Genomic DNA, 19,447 nt, shown 5'->3' on the forward strand with positions numbered 1-19,447 from the left:
CAGCCAGAGTATGATGAGATGGATCAAGAAGCCATAGCGGGCGATTACACACAGCCCAGCCTCATCTCATCCCAACGTGCATTGGGGGACAATGAGGGAAAGGAGGAGGAGAAAGAACAGGAGCTGGTATCATGCGCTGTAGACGGTAGTACCTGTACAACTGTCATCCCGTCGGTTCAGCGTGGGTGGCCTGAGGACAGGGGGGAGGAGGAGGAGGAGGAGGAGGAGGAGAGCATGGTCAGTCGTCATCTTGGTGAGGACACGGAAGTCTTGCCCATTACCAGTCTGGCACGCATGGCTGACTTTATGTTACGCTGCCTTAACCGTGACCCTCGCGTTGTCAAAATATTGGGTGACAGTCATTACTGGTTGGTGACACTTTTAGAACCCCCGCTACAAGGAGAACTTTCACTCTCTTATTCCTGAGGTGGAGAGGTTTACAAAAATTGGGCAGTACCAGAAGGCCCTTGCTGCAGAACTGTTAAAAAAATTCCCATCTGAACACACTAGCGGCAGAGGTCACAGTTCGTTGACCAACCAAGGCGTACAGGCGAGAGAGGCGCAACTCCAATCCAGTAGAGGCAGGGGAACACTGTCAACGTTCTCGGACAGTTTTCTGAGACCCACCCAGCTTACAAGCCCTGAGGCGCGGGGTACTCTCACAAGGAGTGGAAAGTTTCAAAAGATGGTGAGGGAGTACCTTGCCGACCGTATCAGCATCCTCCGTGATTCCTCTGTGCCTTTTAATTATTGGGTATCCAAGCTGGACACTTGGAATGAACTCGCTCTGTACGCCTTGGAGGTCCTGGCCTGCCCTGCCTCTAGCGTGTTATCGGAGCGTGTTTTTTGTGCCGCTGGGGGAATTAAAAAAAAAACTGATAAGCGCACTCGTCTGTCAACTGACAATGCTGACAAGCTGACCCTTATCAAAATGAACAAGGTCTGGATTGGGCCTGACTTCTCATCACCACCAAATGACAGCAGAGTAACATAAAGTCAAATCCACTGTGTTATTTCGAAAGGTTTATTCCCATGCACCGCATCACACCCACACATGGGTATACACTTCCTCATTTCGGCTGTATTTTGCTCTTCTCCTTATCCTCAGCCTCCACCACCACAATACCACCAGGGTGACAGTGGTCCATGTTGCCAGCATTGCAAGTTCCTCCATTCTAATTTTTGGCAGCTTTTGCTTGGAAGGCATAGGCAAAGACTATGGGAGACCCTCTCCCCAATAATGGGAATAATGTTTTTAATATGCTATACTGCATGGCTCTTGTATGGGGCATTAAAATCGTCTTGTTAAGCTACTGTGACCTCCACGTCTCTTCCGAGGGGCATTAAAACCGTCTTATTAAGCTACTGTGACCTCCACGTCTCTTCCAAGGGGCATTGATATTGTCTTTTTATTCTACTGCGACTTCCACCACTCTTCCAAGGGGCATTAAAACCGTCTTGTTAAGCTACTGTGACCTCCGCCACTCTTCCAAGGGGCATTGATATTGTCGTTTTATTCCAATGCGACCTCCACCACTCTTCCAAGGGGCATTAAAACTGTCTTGTTAAGCTACTGTGACCTCCACGTCTATTCCAAGGGGCATTGATATTGTCTTTTTATTCCCCTGGGACCTCCACCACTCTTCCAAGGGGCATTGATATTGTCTTTTTTTCCACTGCGACCTCCACCACTCTTCCAAGGGGCATCAAAACTGTCTTGTTAAGCTACTGTGACCTCCACGTCTCTTCCAAGGGGCATTAAAACCATCTTGTTAAGCTACTGTGACCTCCACATCTCTTCCAAGGGGCATTAAAACCGTCTTGTTAAGCTACTGTGACTTCCACGTCTCTTCCAAGGGGCATTAAAACCGTCTTGTTAAACCACTCTGAACTCCACAGCTCTACCAATGGGCATTGAAATCTTGTTTTTAATTACCTCTAACCTCCACGACTCTTCCAACGGGCATTGCATTTCCTCCTAATTTTAGTCAGCTTTTGCTTTTCAATGCATAGGCGAAAACTAAGGGAGACCCACTCCCAAATAATGGCTAGAAGGTTTTTAGTATGCTGTAATCCACGTCTGTTTCAAGGGGCATTGCAGTTCCTCATAATTTTTTAAATCCTTCCATTCACTGCTTACACCAACAGTGTACAGGAGACCCAGTTGCTATAAATGGAAAAAACGGTTTAGTTAAGGCCCTCTGACCTCCATGTCACTTCCAAGGGGCATTGGAGTGCCTCGAAATTTTTGGTGGGCATTGCACTCACTGTATGCCCCATAACTGTGTAGCCAAACTGCTCCTTTTGGTACAGAAACATATCCTACAAGACATGTGTGGTTGACTGGCCTGATATTGATGTGAATGGTCCCTGTTCCTCCTGCTCTTTCTCCTTTGCCACCACCTCATCCATCATTCATCACCTGAAGCTTTGTTTTAACGGGAGTCATAGAACTGGGATAGTAGCAGGAAAACATCTAGAAATCCTCGGAGGAGGTAGGATATGCGCCAAAACGCTGACCACCTCAGGCCTATCCGCTACTACATACATGCGCTTGCATTCCAAAGAATAGAAAGCTAAGGAGATGGATGGCCATGATCATGAATAATTTACTCAATGTGTAGGAGGCCGACCACTGCTGCCGTCTACCTTCTGAACTTTGTGTTGAAGCCTGATTGACCCAGGACCCGCAATCCTCTATGTCTGGAGGACGTGTTGCATCCCAGTGTCCAACTGTGTCCCGGCTCCACAATATTAGCCCAGTGTGAAGGCATCAGTGAGATAGACCATCCCTGGCCACATTCACTTGTCCATATGTTTGTGGTTAGGCTGTCCTTCAAATAGGGGCGGCAGGGGACCGTTTATGGCCACCCGGCCACCCCCAGGCGACTGGGGTCCGTGTGTGGGCACCAGGCCGCGGGGCGGCTGGGGACCGAGTATGGACACCCGGCCGCGCCCTGGTGGCTGGGGACCAAGTGTGGAAACCCGCCCGCCGGGCGGCTGGGGACAGAGTATGGATACCAGGCCGCCAACGCAGCCATGACGTGGTGGCCAGATTCCGCCTCCACATGCCTAAAAGGCCCAATTTCAAGTGCAAGCAAGCAAGAAGTATGGTATTGCAGCCTGGGGATGGGTGGGTTGCAGGCTGCATACTTGCGCTTGCATTGCATGGAATGGGTGAGGTACAATTGAACATTGCCCTGGGACAAGGACTTGCACTGGGATATTTGCAAGTCTGCATCTTCTGATGCAGCAAGGATCACTTCTGATGGGTACACTTTTAGTTAGTGACCTTGGTGTCAGAGATGCTTCCAGGGGTCTTCCCCATGCTGTCACATAGCACATGGCCAGATAAGGTTGTAAAATGTTAAAATGACATTTCCCGGTGAATGCATTTGTCACGGTTGAAAGCAATACAAAAGTGCAAAAACGCATAAAAAATGCTACTTGTGAACATAGCCCAAGGTGTGGAGGAGTATTTGTTTTTGGTTATTTATTTTACCTTATACACAAGTCTTTACCCTGGAAAGGAAGCTCCTTAACATATTTCACAGGAAAACCGTTTCAGTTTCGATTTTGAACGTTTTATTGTGAGCCCGTAAAAGTGGCTTAATACCTCTGAGCACGCTGTTGACAGCAGTGACCTGGGGATCAGAAATGCTTCCTGGGGCGATCCCGATGCTGTCCCCATGTCATTTGAACACTGTCACTATCGTTTTGGGCACTTTTTAGGCTTTCTACAGACTGCAGGGGGTGCCGCCACAAAAATGCTCGGGTCTCCCATAGACTAACATTGAGCTCGTTGCTCGGGTCGAGCACCCAAGTATCACGGTGAGCTCGACCTGAGCTTCGAGCACCTGAGCATTTTAGTGCTCTCTCAACACTAGTCATTTACCACATTAACAGTGTATAGAGTGTATTTCTGATTCATTTAATGTTAGCTTCATTGAAAAAAAATATGCTTTTCTTTTAAAAATAAGGAAATTTCTAAATGACCCCAAACTTTGAACGGTAGTGTAAATGTAATCAAAATATACTATGCATTTTCCAACACTCTATTTAGTCAAAAACACATGGTAAATCCACAACATGGTAAGTATATTAAATCTCCTTACAAGTATTCAATAGCCCAGACTATGTGTCATTTGGGAGGTTGACAAACACCTATGTCACACTATATATGCACGAAAAGCCATCACTCTTCGTAGGTAAATAAAGTGCCTAGTGCAACAAGAAGTATTCATATGGATGGATAAAAAGTAATAATCCCAGTGTGCCAATGCAATGGATAGTGACATAAGTGTAGAGACATGACCAGGGATAAAGAGAGTTTAAAACACAAAAATGGTCTGATGCTGCAGAGGTGAGTGCAGACAGGAATCAAATGAGTATCAAATTCTAATGCCTAGTATACACTCACCACAGTGCATCAGAATGTGTGAATATTAAATGTAAATACTTACTGTACAGACCAAAAGTTTGGACACACCTTCTCATTTAAAGATTTTTCTGTATTTTCATGACTTTGAAAATTGTACATTCACACTGAAGGCATCAAAACTATGAATTAACACATGTGGAATTATATACTTAACAAAAAAGTGTGAAACAACTGAAAATATGTCTTATATTCTTGGTTCTTCAAAGTATCCACCTTTTGCTTTGATGACTGCTTTGCACACTCTTGGCATTCTCTTGATGAGCTTCAAGAGGTAGTCACCGGAAATGGTTTTCACTTCACAGGTGTGCCCTGTCAGGTTTAATAAGTGGGATTTCTTGCCTTATAAATGGGTTTCGGACCATCAGTTGTGTTGTGAAGAAGTCAGGTGGATATACAGTTGATAGTCCTGCTGAATAGACTGTTAGAATTTGTATTATGGAAAGGAAAAAGCAGCTAAGTAAAGAAAAATGAGTGGCCATCATTAGTTTAAGAAATGAAGGTCAGTCAATCCGAAAAATTGAGCAAACTTTGAAAGTGTCCCCAAGTGCTGTAGCAAAAACCATCAAGCGCTACAAAGAAACTGGCTCACATGAGTACCGCCCCAGGAAAGGAAGACCAAGAGTCACCTCTGCTTCTGAGGATAAGTTTATCCGAGTGACCTGCCTCAGAAATCGCAGGTTAACAGCAGCTCAGATTAGAGACCAGGTCAATGCCACACAGAGTTCTAGCAGCAGACACATCTCTACAACTGTTAAGAGGAGACTTTGTGCAGCAGGCCTTCATGGTAAAATAGCTGCTAGGAAACCACTGCTAAGGACAGGCAACAAGCAGAAGAGACTTGTTTGGGCTAAAGAACACAAGGAATGGACATTAGACCAGTGGAAATCTCTGCTTTGGTCTGGTGAGTCCAAATTTGAGATCTTTGGTTCCAACCACCGTGTATTTGTGTGACGCAGAAAAGGTGAACGGATGGACTCTACATGCCTGGTTCCCACCGTGAAGCATGGAGGAGGAGGTGTGATGGTGTGGGGGTGCTTTGCTGGTGACACTGTTGGGGATTTATTCAAAATTGAAGGCATACTGAACCAGCATGGCTACCACAGCATCTTGCAGCGGCATGCTATTCCATTCCATTTAGTTGGACCATCATTTATTTTTCAACATGACAATGACCCCAAACACTCCTCCAGGCTGTGTAAGGGCTATTTGACCAAGAAGGAGAGTGATAGGGTGCTACGCCAGATGACCTGGCCTCCACAGTCACCAGACCTCAACCCAATCAAGATTGTTTGGGGTGAGCTGGACCGCAGAGTGAAGGCAAAAGGGCCAACAAGTGCTAAGCAACTCTGGGAACTCCTTAAAGATTGTTGGAAGACCATTTCCAGTGACTACCTCTTGAAGCTCTTCAAGAGAATGCCAAGAGTATGCAAAGCAGTCATCAAAGCAAAAGGTGGATACTTTAAAGAACCTTTTGTTAAGCATATAATTCCACATGTGTTAATTCATAGTTTTGATGCCTTCAGTGTGAATGTACAACTTTCAAAGTCATGAAAATACAAAAAAAAATGAAATGAGAAGGTGTGTCCAAACTTTTGGTCTGTACTGTATCCAAAAAATGTCAAGCCTTCCTCAGAAGGGGTGTGTGCAAGCAAAACTGCATATCAGGAGGTATTTATAGGAGGCCAATGGTTAATCAACCAGTCACCACATGCTATCACACCTGTTTGTCATCAGGAATGCTGCCCAGTCTCTGAAAGAAGCCATAACCCCATGGTGGGGCGTCCCTGTGGTGGCGTCCATGTGCGCCCCCTTCTACCTTGGGGGCTGTTATTGTGCGTATTTGCAAACTCGGTTAATATAGCAAGAAGACTGTGACTTTAATAATGGAAGACTGTGATATTCAATTTAATGAAGTTTCAGCTCATCTCGAGCCTTGCTTACATTGTCACAGTAATAAGAAATCATTTGTCACCAGGTTTACACAAAGGCGGCTGGCTAAAAGAGATCAGGCTTGTCTGCTCTAAAGTGCAATGGCAGCTGTATTTGGCAGTGTGAAAGCACCCTTAGGGTTAAGTCTATCCTCCATTAAAGACAAATAGGTTGTACACTACGTCCAATTCCTTTGTTTCCTCCGAGTTCTTGGGAGCAGAAGCCAAAGCAAAGAAGACTGCAGATAGATATGTTCCCAATATCTCCTGATGATAAAGTTTGACTTTCCACCAAAAACATCCAATTAATGACTTGTAAGAAACTGGCTCCCAAGTTCATTGGTTCATATTTATTCCCGATGCCACCACCCTCCTTTTATGATGACATCAATATTTTGGCACCCCAATCTCGTTCCCAAGTCTTGTCCACCGCAGCATCATCATTGTCATTATTACCCTGATCCCTAACTCAGCTGACAGTTCCCTTAGTGTGGGAAATGTCTTGAACTCTTTGCCCAATGCATGATTCCCACCTCTAAAGGCCCCGTCACACTTAGCGACGCTGCAACGATCCCGACAACGATACGACCTGTCAGGGATCGTTGCTGCTTCGCTATGTGGTCGCTGGTGAGCTGTCAAACAGGCAGGCTCACCAATGATCAGGGGAGCAGCGACATCATGGAAAGAATCTTTCCACGATGTCCTGCTCCTGGTTACTAGCCTGCTGAAGCAGGAGCAGGCTGGTAACCATGATAAACATCGGGTTACTAGGGGCACACGCGCACCTAGTAACCCGTTGTTTATCATGGTTACCATTCTGCTACGGTGAGCTGGAGGTTACCGCTCACTTTAGCAGGCTCGCAACCATGATAAACAGCGGGTTACTAAGTGCGCGTGTGCCCCTAGTAACCCGATGTTTATCATGGTTACCAGCCTGATCGCTGCTCCCGCTGGTCACACACAGCGATGTGTGCTCACCAGAGGTAGGGCAACGACCAAAAAATCGTCCAGGACACTTTGCAGCGATCAGCGACCTCACAGCAGGGGCCTGATCGCTGCAAAGTGTCACACATAGCGACATCGCTGGTGAGGTGACACAGCAGCGATCTCGCTAGCGATCTCGCTATGTGAGATGGGGGCTTAAAGTTGAATTGAACACAATGGCATACAGAGTCATCAAAACAGATAAAAAGTTTAATCACGTTCTCCATCTCCTCTGGTCCCATGTCTTCTGAGCACAAAGACTCACTGTTCATCGTATCCAATTAATCAACAGGAAGAAGTTTTTATTAAATATCTTCCATGGCACTCAGAATGCTGTGGCTTAGAGGCAAAACAAATAGTGGTGCCACTGAATTGAATGTCTGCAATGTAAATGAATAACTGAACAGCAGCGGAGAATGACTGTACAGAACACTGACTAAAACTGAGAGTGTAGCTGTCTTATGTGGCTATAGCTGAGATGAGTGATGTGCCATATATTCCATAATGTCCTCCACTTCCTCCCCATTAATACACTTGCCAAAGTCCAAGGAGGCCATTTGTAACTAGCATTTGGTGGTACCACTACTGGAGACAGTGGTGGTAGTGATGCTGCTGCTAGCAGCTCCCGCACTCTTAACCATCGTATGGGGGGTTTTGTTTTATAAATTACTCCATTCATTAGCATTGCCATGTGAAACTGTAAAGCATGAACCTGTGTATTGTGCAGAAGATATAAATAATAAGTTTGATTCCTGTACTACCTACCAAACATATGCATATGTTCTATTCATCCATGGGCAGCACGGTGGCTTAGTGGTTAGCACTGCAGCTTTGCAGCGCTGGGGTCCTGGGTTCAAATCCCACCAAGGACAACCTCTGCAAGGAGTTTGTATGCTCTCTCTGTGATTGTGTAGGTTTCCTCCAGGTTCTCTGGTTTCCTCCCACATTCCAAAGACTGATAGGGAATGTAGATTGTGAGCCCCAGTGAGGACAGTGCTGATAATGTCTGTAAAATTGTCTGAATTGTAAAGCGCTATGGAATATGTTGGCGCTATATAAATAAAAATATTATTTTTTTTATCTATTAAGTAAACAACTGTTTATTTTTGCATCTCTGAGTGTCTCCTGACACCACAAGAGCATTATGGTTGTCAGGAAATAACATTGTGGTTAACAATAGGGTGCATTTAGGGGTACTCTGTGTCAGTCAGCAGGACTTCTGTCTGATGCTTCTATATCCAGCACAGGGTGCAAACATGGCCCCATACCGCAGCTAAGATTGCAGTGCCAGCCATAAGCTTTTGGCATTCTTGAACCCTTTCCATAGTTCTCCCTTGGAAAAGTCACTGTTTAAATGGTAAGTCTGGCAGGAGGGAAGGCAGAAAGTGTATGGACATACCTATAGTATATGGCATATATACCTTTTCACCCATGCATGCAACCCCACCATGGAAAAAATCTAGTGTAAAGGGCATGTACAGTAATATTATTTTTCTATATAGTAGTATTATTAATACTATAATTGTAAAAAATTTCTGTCACAGTAAAGAGGCATGCATGAGAAAATATTTGATCTGTGGGAGTCAGTGTGCTGATACCCCACCAATCACTCATACAAAGGGGCAGAACTTCAGCTGGTGTACAAATGCAAAGAAAGTCTACACAACACTAGCTCCGCTCTCGAGGAAAACTAAGCAATGTCAATCAAAGCCTAAAGGGCACAGAGCTCACCTGAAAGCTTCTGCCTCTTCGTTTTACAGATTAATTCAAGTGTCAGCACTTGGACAACCAAGTAAAACTTTTAGGACAAATCATAGTTTATTGCTGTTAAGTAGGTGTTAAGCCATATGTGCACAAAGTAAAGTGTGGGAATAATAAGGTTAGGAATAGATTGAAAAATAAATGTACACAAATGATTGCATGTTACAGATTGTATAATGTCTTTGTAAAAACTAAAAGATAATTATTATACCAATTTCAAATATGGTATTAAAATGAAAATATGATTTGTACATTCAAATGGGGTTGTTTCAGATAAATTAGACCGTTGCAAAAATTTCTGTGATAAAATCTACTGCATGTGAATTCACCCTTGGGCTATAAATATAGTGTTGTTTTATTCTGTTTGTGTTTTTATGTTTTCACTTTCCTAAACACATACATAAGCCACTTTCATATGCAGCCAATTAACTTTACAATATGTTTTCGCAGTATAAGAGGAAGTGGGATTTAGACTTCATAAAATTCAGGCAAAAGAGAAAAAAGAATTTTCTTCTCCAAATTCATTGATTTATGTAAACACTATATCTTTGTATCGTGTTAGCCAGTAGAGAAAAATATTATAATTTGAGACTCCTCACTGGTTGAGATCTTTTAATGGCTAGCTGAGAAGATGGTAATAAATAGCAGCTTTCAAGACTACTCGGGTCTCTTCATCAGGCTCAGTATAGCACAAAATCTGAAGAGTCACAATTACATATTTACACATCTATATGTGGGTAAGACAGGGCAAAAGATTAGAACAAGGATGAATTCTCATCGCCACATAATATAAGAAAAAATTATAGATCTACCTTTGGTCAAAAATTTTTGTAGCCTCACCATGGCATCATGGACATAAAATTGCTGGTATTGAAAGATAACTTCACATCCCAGAGAGGCAGAAGAATCTGGGAGTGCAAACTTATGATGACCTTTCACACATTCAGAGCAGGATTGAATGAGTCGCATGGATTTATGTCTTTCCACTTCAATTAAGGAATGTGCTCCTCAGCCCCATCACAACCCTGGGCCAGACCTCAATCAGAGGACAGTAAAACTTTCACACTCCTTATCTATGAACTGCTCCAAAATTTACTGCCGCAACTGTTTCTCCTCTTCTCAAATTGATAGCTCTGCTTCACATCACTTATTTACTGCATTATTCCTGTGTCCAGTTGTATATAAACATGTTGTGACTCTTCAGATTTTATGTCATACTGAGCCTGATGAGGAGACCCAAGTAGTCTCGAAAGCTGCTATTTATTGCCATCTTTCAGTTAGCCATTCAGTTAACCCCTCTGACTCATGCCATCCTAATTTGATTACCATACTCAGCTGGTTAGAATAGGTATAAAAGCGGTACCTTGTGCACATATGTTAGTGCCCTCATTGAAGAAGCTTGTGGCGAAACGGCGTCGTCGGGGTTAACTTCACCATCTCTCCTCTGATCAACTTATTGAATTACTATATGTGAGTACTCTCCACTGGCTTTAATGTTTTGTCATAACACACCCTATATGTAGCTACACTATATGCACAGCCTTAGTAATTAGTACATTTAGTATGCATTGGCCCGATGCCTTTATACCTTGTACTTATCTGCTGACTTACTTATAGCATATAGGGGCTATATGCTCCAATATTTGAACTTCTGTTTGTAAAATATTCTTGTGTTGTGCTGCTACTTTGATGCTAATCTTGCCACATACTTAAAACAACCCCCCCCCCCCCTTTTTGCACTTGCACTTTACTTTGTTTCAGGGGAGTTCTATATGCATTTTTCATTCACGGATTAATTGGCAACAGCACTTTATAATAGGGTTAGTGCAATATTGGATCTATGAATCAAAATTGCCATGGATGGGCTAATTTTCATGTACTAATAGAGCTATGTTGGAGGTTTGGTTGTTGTAATATTTGAAGGCACCTGTTTTTTATATAAAAAATATATTTTAAAACTATTGAAATAAACTATATTGATTTTATATGTGTCTATTTATCTTCCTTTAAACTTGGCCTATACAGCTTGAGTTTTTTTGTTTGTTTACCTCTTCAGATTAGTAGGCTCATTGCAACATAGTTTTTGGGGCATGATGTCAAGACTGGCCTACTAATTAGACGGGGTGCCGGGGATGCTGGCAGGTATTAGGAGATTTGCAGGGCTCTAGTCCAGTGGCCATGAACTACAACCATGTTGCTGGACCAGGTCCCTACACATTTTTTTGCTAAATCCTAAAAATTACCTATCTCATGTGAACCACAGGTTTACATTTATAGGTGTACAAACATGGCAGATGCTACCATCAACACTCCACAATCGTGTAGCCAGTAGGGGAACAATAGGCAACAGAAATGACACCCCCACATTTCCAACCTCTTAAATGTATGTCATGATTGATAACCATCATCTAAGAGGTGATGTGATCAGAGTTAACAGCTTGACTTGGGTGCCATCTGTAAAACTCAGCTGGCACCCACACTGTATGATGCAGGTTCATGCCCTGAGCCTGCTCCATATATGCAGTGTGCATATCCTTCATAGATATACAGCACATGTTGCCAATGGAAATCTGGGCAGAGTGGCCCACCAGATGTATTGGCCTTGGCACTTGCCTGGGTATGCTGAGTGCTGACGCAAGCCCTGCTGCTATGGTGGAGATGCAATGACAAGAGCTAGAAGGGATATTTGATTTTTGCTATTATAACACAATAGCATAACCAAATTCTATGTGCACACTGTAAACAATTATCTCATATTGAAAAGCAGTTTGCTGGATTATGTTTTAATAACCAATACCTTACACGAGCTACATATTTCAATATACTCAAATTAAACTAAACTACAGTCAACAGGTTCTCATTCTGTCATTTCGACTACTGTGTACAATCAACTTTATCTGTTGAAAATTAACTGCAAGATTGCCTTGACTTTCAAAGACGCTCTCGGAGTTTCTCATTAGCCTCATTATCATATTTGAATCATAAATATGTAAATGACAAGTTTCACACGGGAGATTTAATTCTGTGCTCTTATTTCTGATTAGTTGGAAATACACTTTGGCTCTGTCAGATAATTGGTAACACTGCATACCAATAAGGCATTTCCCTACGCTTCATCAGAAGAGGCTGAAATTAAAGTAGGCAGGGCTGGTACATTTTTGACAGTTTTGTAACATAAACTTGTTAAAGCTTTAACTCAGCCATTAATACAGCTTATGCATTATTAATACAATTTTTATGTCAGGAATTGTAAAAGGAAAAAAGCAGTTAGTTATGAATCGTGGACATAAATGTTAAGGGAAAAGCAATCCCGTAAAACTCTTTATTCCAAATGTGGCCATCTGCTTAACATGTTTATCAAACCAATAATATACACTAGGAAAAGGACATAGACCGCGGCTAATTCACATTTAAACAGTAAACAGATAATTATCTTATTTACGCTTGTAAATTGCCTTGTAAGCCTGATAGACACATTATAGTAGAGGCAAGTAATTGCTTTTACTGCTTTCAGTGAATGACCATTACACACAAGCACAACAATGAATTGCTATCATATTATTTGTTTATTACAGACTCGGTAGTCGAATGGAGGGTAACTAGAGATTAGTAGTTAAGAGTTAGATGTATAATCACAAATCACAAAATTCATTATGTGCCAAATTTTATATGTATTGCATTATCCTGCCATTTGGTAAAAGCATATATAATTTCCAGGTTCTAGACACAGTCAATATTTTAAATATCATAAATATCCAGAGCTAGATTTAGCTTTCAGGCAATTTGCATTTTCATTTATGCATCCAGTCTTAAAATTATACCAGAGGACCTAGCATTTTTATTATTATATTGTAGCTGAACACAAAATTAACACCTCTGGCACAAATTATAGTATATCGATTTAATAAACCAAAGATGTACAAAGTAAAGCATAGTTATGTGCACATTCATTTCAGATATGGATATAGTTACATAGGTTGAAAAAGGTCCATCAAGTTCAACCTTCCTCCACCAATTGTACATTTTGTCATTAATTTAACTATAACCCACAATGTTACCTGTATCGAGGAAATCATCCAGCCCCTTTTTTTGAAAGCTGTTATAGTGTCGGCCATTACTACCTCTTGTGGTAGGGTATTCCACAGCCCGCCTGCTCTGACTGTAAAGAACCCTTTCTTATTTAACTACAGTAATCGTCTTTCTTCCACCCGTAATGAGTGCCCCCTGGTCCTTAGTATGGTCTTTGGAAGGAATATATGGAAGACATGTGCCAGTCCTTTATACTGACCACACATATATTTATACATATAAATGAGATCTCCTCTGAGACGTCTTTTTTCTAAGCTAAACAAGCTCAACTTTTCCAATGTCTCATCTTATGAGAGGCCTTCCATCCCTTGTAATAATCTAGTTGCTGCCTTTGAACTGACTCTAACTTCTGAATATCCCTTTAAAAATGTGGAGCCCAAAACTGGATATCATATTCCAGATGTGGCCTCATCAGTGATTTATAAAGGGTAATAGTATCGCAGAATTTTATCTCTCCTTTTATTTCTTAAAGAAAAACTAACAGGTCTGTGAGAGCCAGAATTATTGCTGGTTGATAGGTGATTAAATACTTATTTCATGCAATAAAATGTAATTTAATTATTTAAAAATCATACCATGTGATTTTTTTGTCTCTCACAGTTGAAGTGTACCTTTGATAAAAATTACAGACCTCTCCATTCTTTGTAGGTGGGAAAACTTGCAAAATCGCCGTGTATCAAATGCTTATTTTCTCCACTGTATATATGTGAGTCACAAACTTTCTATGAGCCTGTATTCCAGGGTCAAAAAAACAAAGCCTTAGGAACAAAGTGCTCTTTTTACCACTTCAATTCCCAAATTCCAAAAATTAATGGGGTCTAAATAGTGAGTTCACCATAGCACTTTTGACAAGTCATTAATGCATATCCAGTGTTATTGGAAACAGCAGGTAGCCTTCACACAAACATGATAATTTGTATGATCGTTTAGCATTAATGTATTTAATACAGATAGTCTAACCCAAAAGGTAAAGTTCAGGGTCCGTACCGGACACCTAGGGTCCATGCACCCCAAACACGGACTTCTCCTGGAACTCCGGACTTCGGGCTGCAGAACTGTTTGAGCTCCGCAGGCCGATGAAAGTTTGTTGAAAGGCTGCAGTGCAGCCAATCAACAAGCTTTCCTGTGTGGGCACTTCCAGCTCATCGACAGCCATGTCAACTATTTGCATAGTTGTGATTGTCTGGACCAGTGTGTAAGAAAAAAATAAAAGTAAAAATAAATAACGTGTGGTCCCCGCTATTCTTGATAACCAGTGCAGGTAAAGCTGACATTACTGATGTCAACGCTCAGCAATTCATCCAGATGTAGCAGAGTTGGAGCACATTGTAGGACATATGGATTATCAGAGGACAGGTGAGGAATACTGTGTTTTTTGTTTTTTTTTACATTAATAAATGGGTAAAAGAGAGTCAGGTGAGTTTATTTCAATTAAAATACTTTATTCTGTGTGTTTATTTCAATTATAGGACTTTTTCCTGTGTCTGTGTCTTTATTACTTTTGATTAGTAACCCCTGGGATTGTTGCTAGTGGACATAAAACAGCTGACATCACCCCCAAAACTATGACCCCAATTGCCACTGCACTAGGGCAAATGGGAAGAGCCGGACAAAGTGCCAGAACTGATGCATGTAATGGATGTGCCATTTCTGGGGCGGTTGCTGGCTGCTATTTTTAGGCTGGCTAGGGCCAATATCCATGGCCCTTTCCCTGTTTGAGAACACCAGCCCCCAGCTGTGTGCTTTAGCTTGACTGGTTATCAAAAATGGGGGGAACCGCATGCCGTTTTTTTTAATTATTTATTTAAATAATTTAAAAAAAATAACATGGGATCTCTCTATTTTTTATAACCAGCCAAGATAAAGCTGACAGCTGAGGGCTGCAGCCCGCAGCTGTCAGCTTTACCTGTGCTGGTTTTCTAGAATAGAAGAGACCCCCACATAACTTTATTCTTTTATTTATTAGCTAAATACATGAACAGTAAAATACACATGCTCTGCAATAATTATCTCACTGATATCTTTATTACAATGCACAGGAGCCGCTGGTGAATTCTCTCATCAGCATTCGCCTGCTCTCGCTGCTCTCATTAACCGAGGCCTGTGAGCGGCGATAACCTTTTTACCGCCGGTCACAGCTGCCGGCTCCCACGCTGTCATCTGTGTGACAGTGTGGGAACCGCAGCACTTTGACCAGCGGTAATGAACTTACCCCGGATCAGAGCCAGTGTTTCTCGCGCTGTCATCCTGATGACATCATGGGAAACTCCGGATGTTCGAGCCCCCCATTCATTTGAATGGGGTCCAGAATCAGGTTCAAGTTCTGATACCGTTCTGGTACCGGAACCAAACTTTTTTTAAACTTCGGCCAAACCCGTCGGACCCGAATATCCGTGGGTCCAGCCATCCCTAGTATTTTTCAATAAAATTAAGGTCCTTGAATTGGTAACTTTATTTTTAAGCCAATATTTACCTTTACAACTATTTATTTTTATCTTTGCTACAGTACTTCTAAAATGAAAAATAAAGTGACTTTGCAAAATATTAGTCATTAAATATTTCCCACTGTTTTGTGTCTTAAGTTTCCTTGTACACTCATGTACCTACATGGTATCAGACAACTTAAAACCCCTATGTAGTCTGATCCTGCAGAACTAAGACAAACTATAGTGAGGGTTAGAAGTGGAATTAAGAAAAACAATAAATAATGTTTATATTGAAAATTGCTTTCATATATGCTAAAATATGTACTAAATATGCCTCTTTATTAACTTAAAAAATGAAAATTAACAAGCACACAGAACTGACAAAATCAGCAAAATATAAATTTTACTTTCTTCTTGACCTACTTCAAGTTAATGCAATTTTAGAAAACATCTTAATAATCATTTTATTAGCAGGTGGTGGAGTGCTAAAATGCAACTAAAAGTGTCCAGATGGCCAAAGTTACTAATGATTGAATTCTGTAATAAATAAGAAAAAAGGAAAAGCAAGGAAATAATTATTTAAATGTATTATTATTTAAATGTAACTTTTGCTTTTATAAAAAATGCATAAATGCATAATCCATAAACAATAAACTTATAAAAAATAACAAAGTCCTGTCTGGTGAAAACAAGTTATCAGAGGTAAAAATTAGTTGATCAGTGGGAGTCCGACCCCTGGGATAAGTATAAGCAGGCTGTAAAGTGCAAATTTGACAGAGATTTTTTAACTCTGTCTAAGTTAAACTAAATTGGTGATGAAACATGAAGGTCTTCAGCGTATATAACTTTGGCTATCCATCAGGCCAGATGGTAGGCACTTGGAGTTTTGATGTGTACGTCTGGTTTGCCAGCGAAACAAGGAACAGAAGTGCCAGTGTTAACAATTCCTTGTAGTCATCTCCTATCGGTGCCCCTGTAATGTCATCGCGAGGGGCAGATTGTTGCCATGATGACCCTACGTCATCGTGACTACATCCGGGTCACCAGGCTCTAGCAAGCTTGTGAGACCATTTGTCAGAGCATGGTCTAAAAAGCTGGTGTGAGAGCAGAAGTGATCATTATAATGATATGCAATAATAATGTAGATTCCAACTCACCATATATGTTAACCCCAGCCACTCAGAGCTCAGACAACGGCTCTGCAGCAGCTCAAATAAGTGATAAGCGAAGAAATAGTCCAGCTTCATAAGTAGATTCTTCTTTATTTAAATGAAATAAATACACAGGACATGAAAAGTCATGATGACAGGTGAATTCATGTTAGTATAATGCTTGCAACAACGCGTCACAGGTGAACACTCACCCTTAATGAAACTAGTGCATTATAACAGACAGCTGAAAGTGAAAGTCGCAAAGAGGGACTAGGTAAAAAAGTAAAAAAAATAAAATAAAATAAATTATAAAAATTTAAAAGTAAAAAAATCACAAAATAATAATAAAAAAATATATATATATTATCCCATAAATAAGTATTTTTATGTTAAAAAAAAATAAGCAAAAAAAGTACAAATTTTTGATATCGCCGCATCTGGAACGACCAGACCTATAAAATTGTCCCACTAGTTAATCCCTCCATTGAACACCGTGAAAAAGATAAAATAAAAAACAAGGCAAAAAAATTTACTTTTTCATCAAACCGCCAAACAAAAAGTGGAATAAAACACGATAGTAAATAAAAATGATATTGCTCAAAATGACATCTTGTTCCGCAAAAAACAAGCCACGATACAGCTCTATCAACACGAAAATTAAAAAGTTATAGCTCTCAGAATACAGAGAAGCAAAAATAGTTTTTATTGTGTAAAAGCGCCAAAGCATAAAAAAATGATATAAATGCGACATCGTTGCAATTGTACTGACCTGAAGAATAAAGCTTCCTTTTCAATTTTACCGCACGCAGAACGGCATAAAAAAAAAAAAAAAAAAAACTATTCCTGAATTGTTGGTTTTTGTTCATTCTGCCTCCAAAAATTTGGGGTAGAAAGCGATCAAAAAATGCTATGTGCCAGAAAATGTTACCGATAAAAATGTCAACTTGTCCCTCCAAAAACAAGCCCCCTCATGACTCTGTCGGTGTCGGCAGAAATATGGAAAAATTATAGCTCTCAAAATATGGTGATGCAAAAAAGCGTCTTTTAATGTGTGACAGCAGCCAAACATAAAAATCTAATCACTTATACTGCATGAGGAACGGTGTAAAAAAAAGTAAAAACAGTTCTTGACCTACTGTTTATTGTTTCATTCTGCCTCACAAAGACCGCAGTGAAGCTCATAGCACATTTATCCTGTGCTCTGCGTTAAGCGCTTACTCCAGGGTTTCCGTATAAAAGTGCAGTCTGCCACAGTTTTGTGCACCTCTGAAAAGAAGGACACCACTGAAAAGAGGTCAGATGGAGTCAAGAGTATCTCTGCTGCCTCATAATAATGAATGAATCTCTCAGGGTTTTCATCTGAATCACGTAACTCAGAGATTTAGATGGAAACCTCAGCGTAGAGCACTGGATAAATGTGATCCCAAATGTTATGTAAAATGTTCACAATAAAAACTTCAAATCAATTCTCAAAAAAAGTAAGTTCCCACTCAGGTTTGTCATCTGTCAATGGAAATATAGGGGCTTCCATGTTACTGGTAGTACAATGGCTCTCTAAAAGCGCTATGACTCCTCGTCCCCCAAAAGAAATCCAGGGAATTCTGCTCTCCCAAAGCCAAATGCCCTTTTCCCTTCTGAGCCTCACAGTGTGTCTAAACCACATTTAGCAACCACACATTTGGCATTTCTGTAGTGATTATAGCCCGCCTAATTTACGAGTACATGTCACCAGAAGCACGAGCTGGCCATAATGTATTTGGCGCTACATTGTACTGGGCAGTACAATGTACAGGCACTACAATAGCAGATTTGCAATTTTCACTCAGCAGAATCCTCTACTGCTTATTTCTGGAAAACATGATGGAGTAAAAATCATCACTACATCTGTAGATTCCCAAAGTATTATAATTTCCAAAATGGGGTCACTTGAGGGGGGTATTCTGCTCTTCTAACACTTAGGGGCTCTGTATATGGAGCCTGCAAACTCTTCTAGGAAAGTCTGCGCTCCAGGAGGAAAATAGCGCTCTGTCCCTCCTGAGTCTCGCCGTGCGGCTAAGCAGTACTGTACAGCCCAGGGGTGGATTAAGAGTAGCCAGGGCCCCGGGCAGTTTAGAAAGTGTGGGCCCCCCCTTCCCAGGTACCCGATATATCACATGACATGTCACATGATCCTCTTTGATTGATCACGTGATAGGTCATGTGAGTAACACACAGATGCTCTGATCACAGACGGAAAATGACGGAAATTTTTTTCCATTACGTAAAACCCTATACATAACATAGAGATATAAATAGTAGAGCAGGGTGGGAGTTTAATGTTCCCGAGGGGCCACATGAGAGACAATGACTGTTGTGGAGGCCGAACCAATAGGCTGAAATTAATTCTGCTCAATATTAATATTAAAAAAAATAATAAAAAAATTATATTAGTTGTATGACTTAATATTGAGCAGAATTAAGTATGCTGACATCCCCTATATACAGTTTGAACCCACACATAGCTTCCTATATACAGTGTAAGCCCACACATAGCCCCCTATATACAGTATAAGTCCCCACATAACTGCCTATGCACAGTATAATCCCTACATAGCCTCCTATATACAGTAAGATCTCCCAAATGGCCTCCTATATACAGTATGAGCCCCACACAGCTCCCTATATACT

The sequence above is a fragment of the Phyllobates terribilis genome, unplaced genomic scaffold (assembly GCF_046119375.1).
Source record: "Phyllobates terribilis strain yellow unplaced genomic scaffold, ASM4611937v1 Scaffold_1__5_contigs__length_1240528914, whole genome shotgun sequence".
NCBI classification, from domain to species: Eukaryota; Metazoa; Chordata; class Amphibia; order Anura; family Dendrobatidae; genus Phyllobates; species Phyllobates terribilis.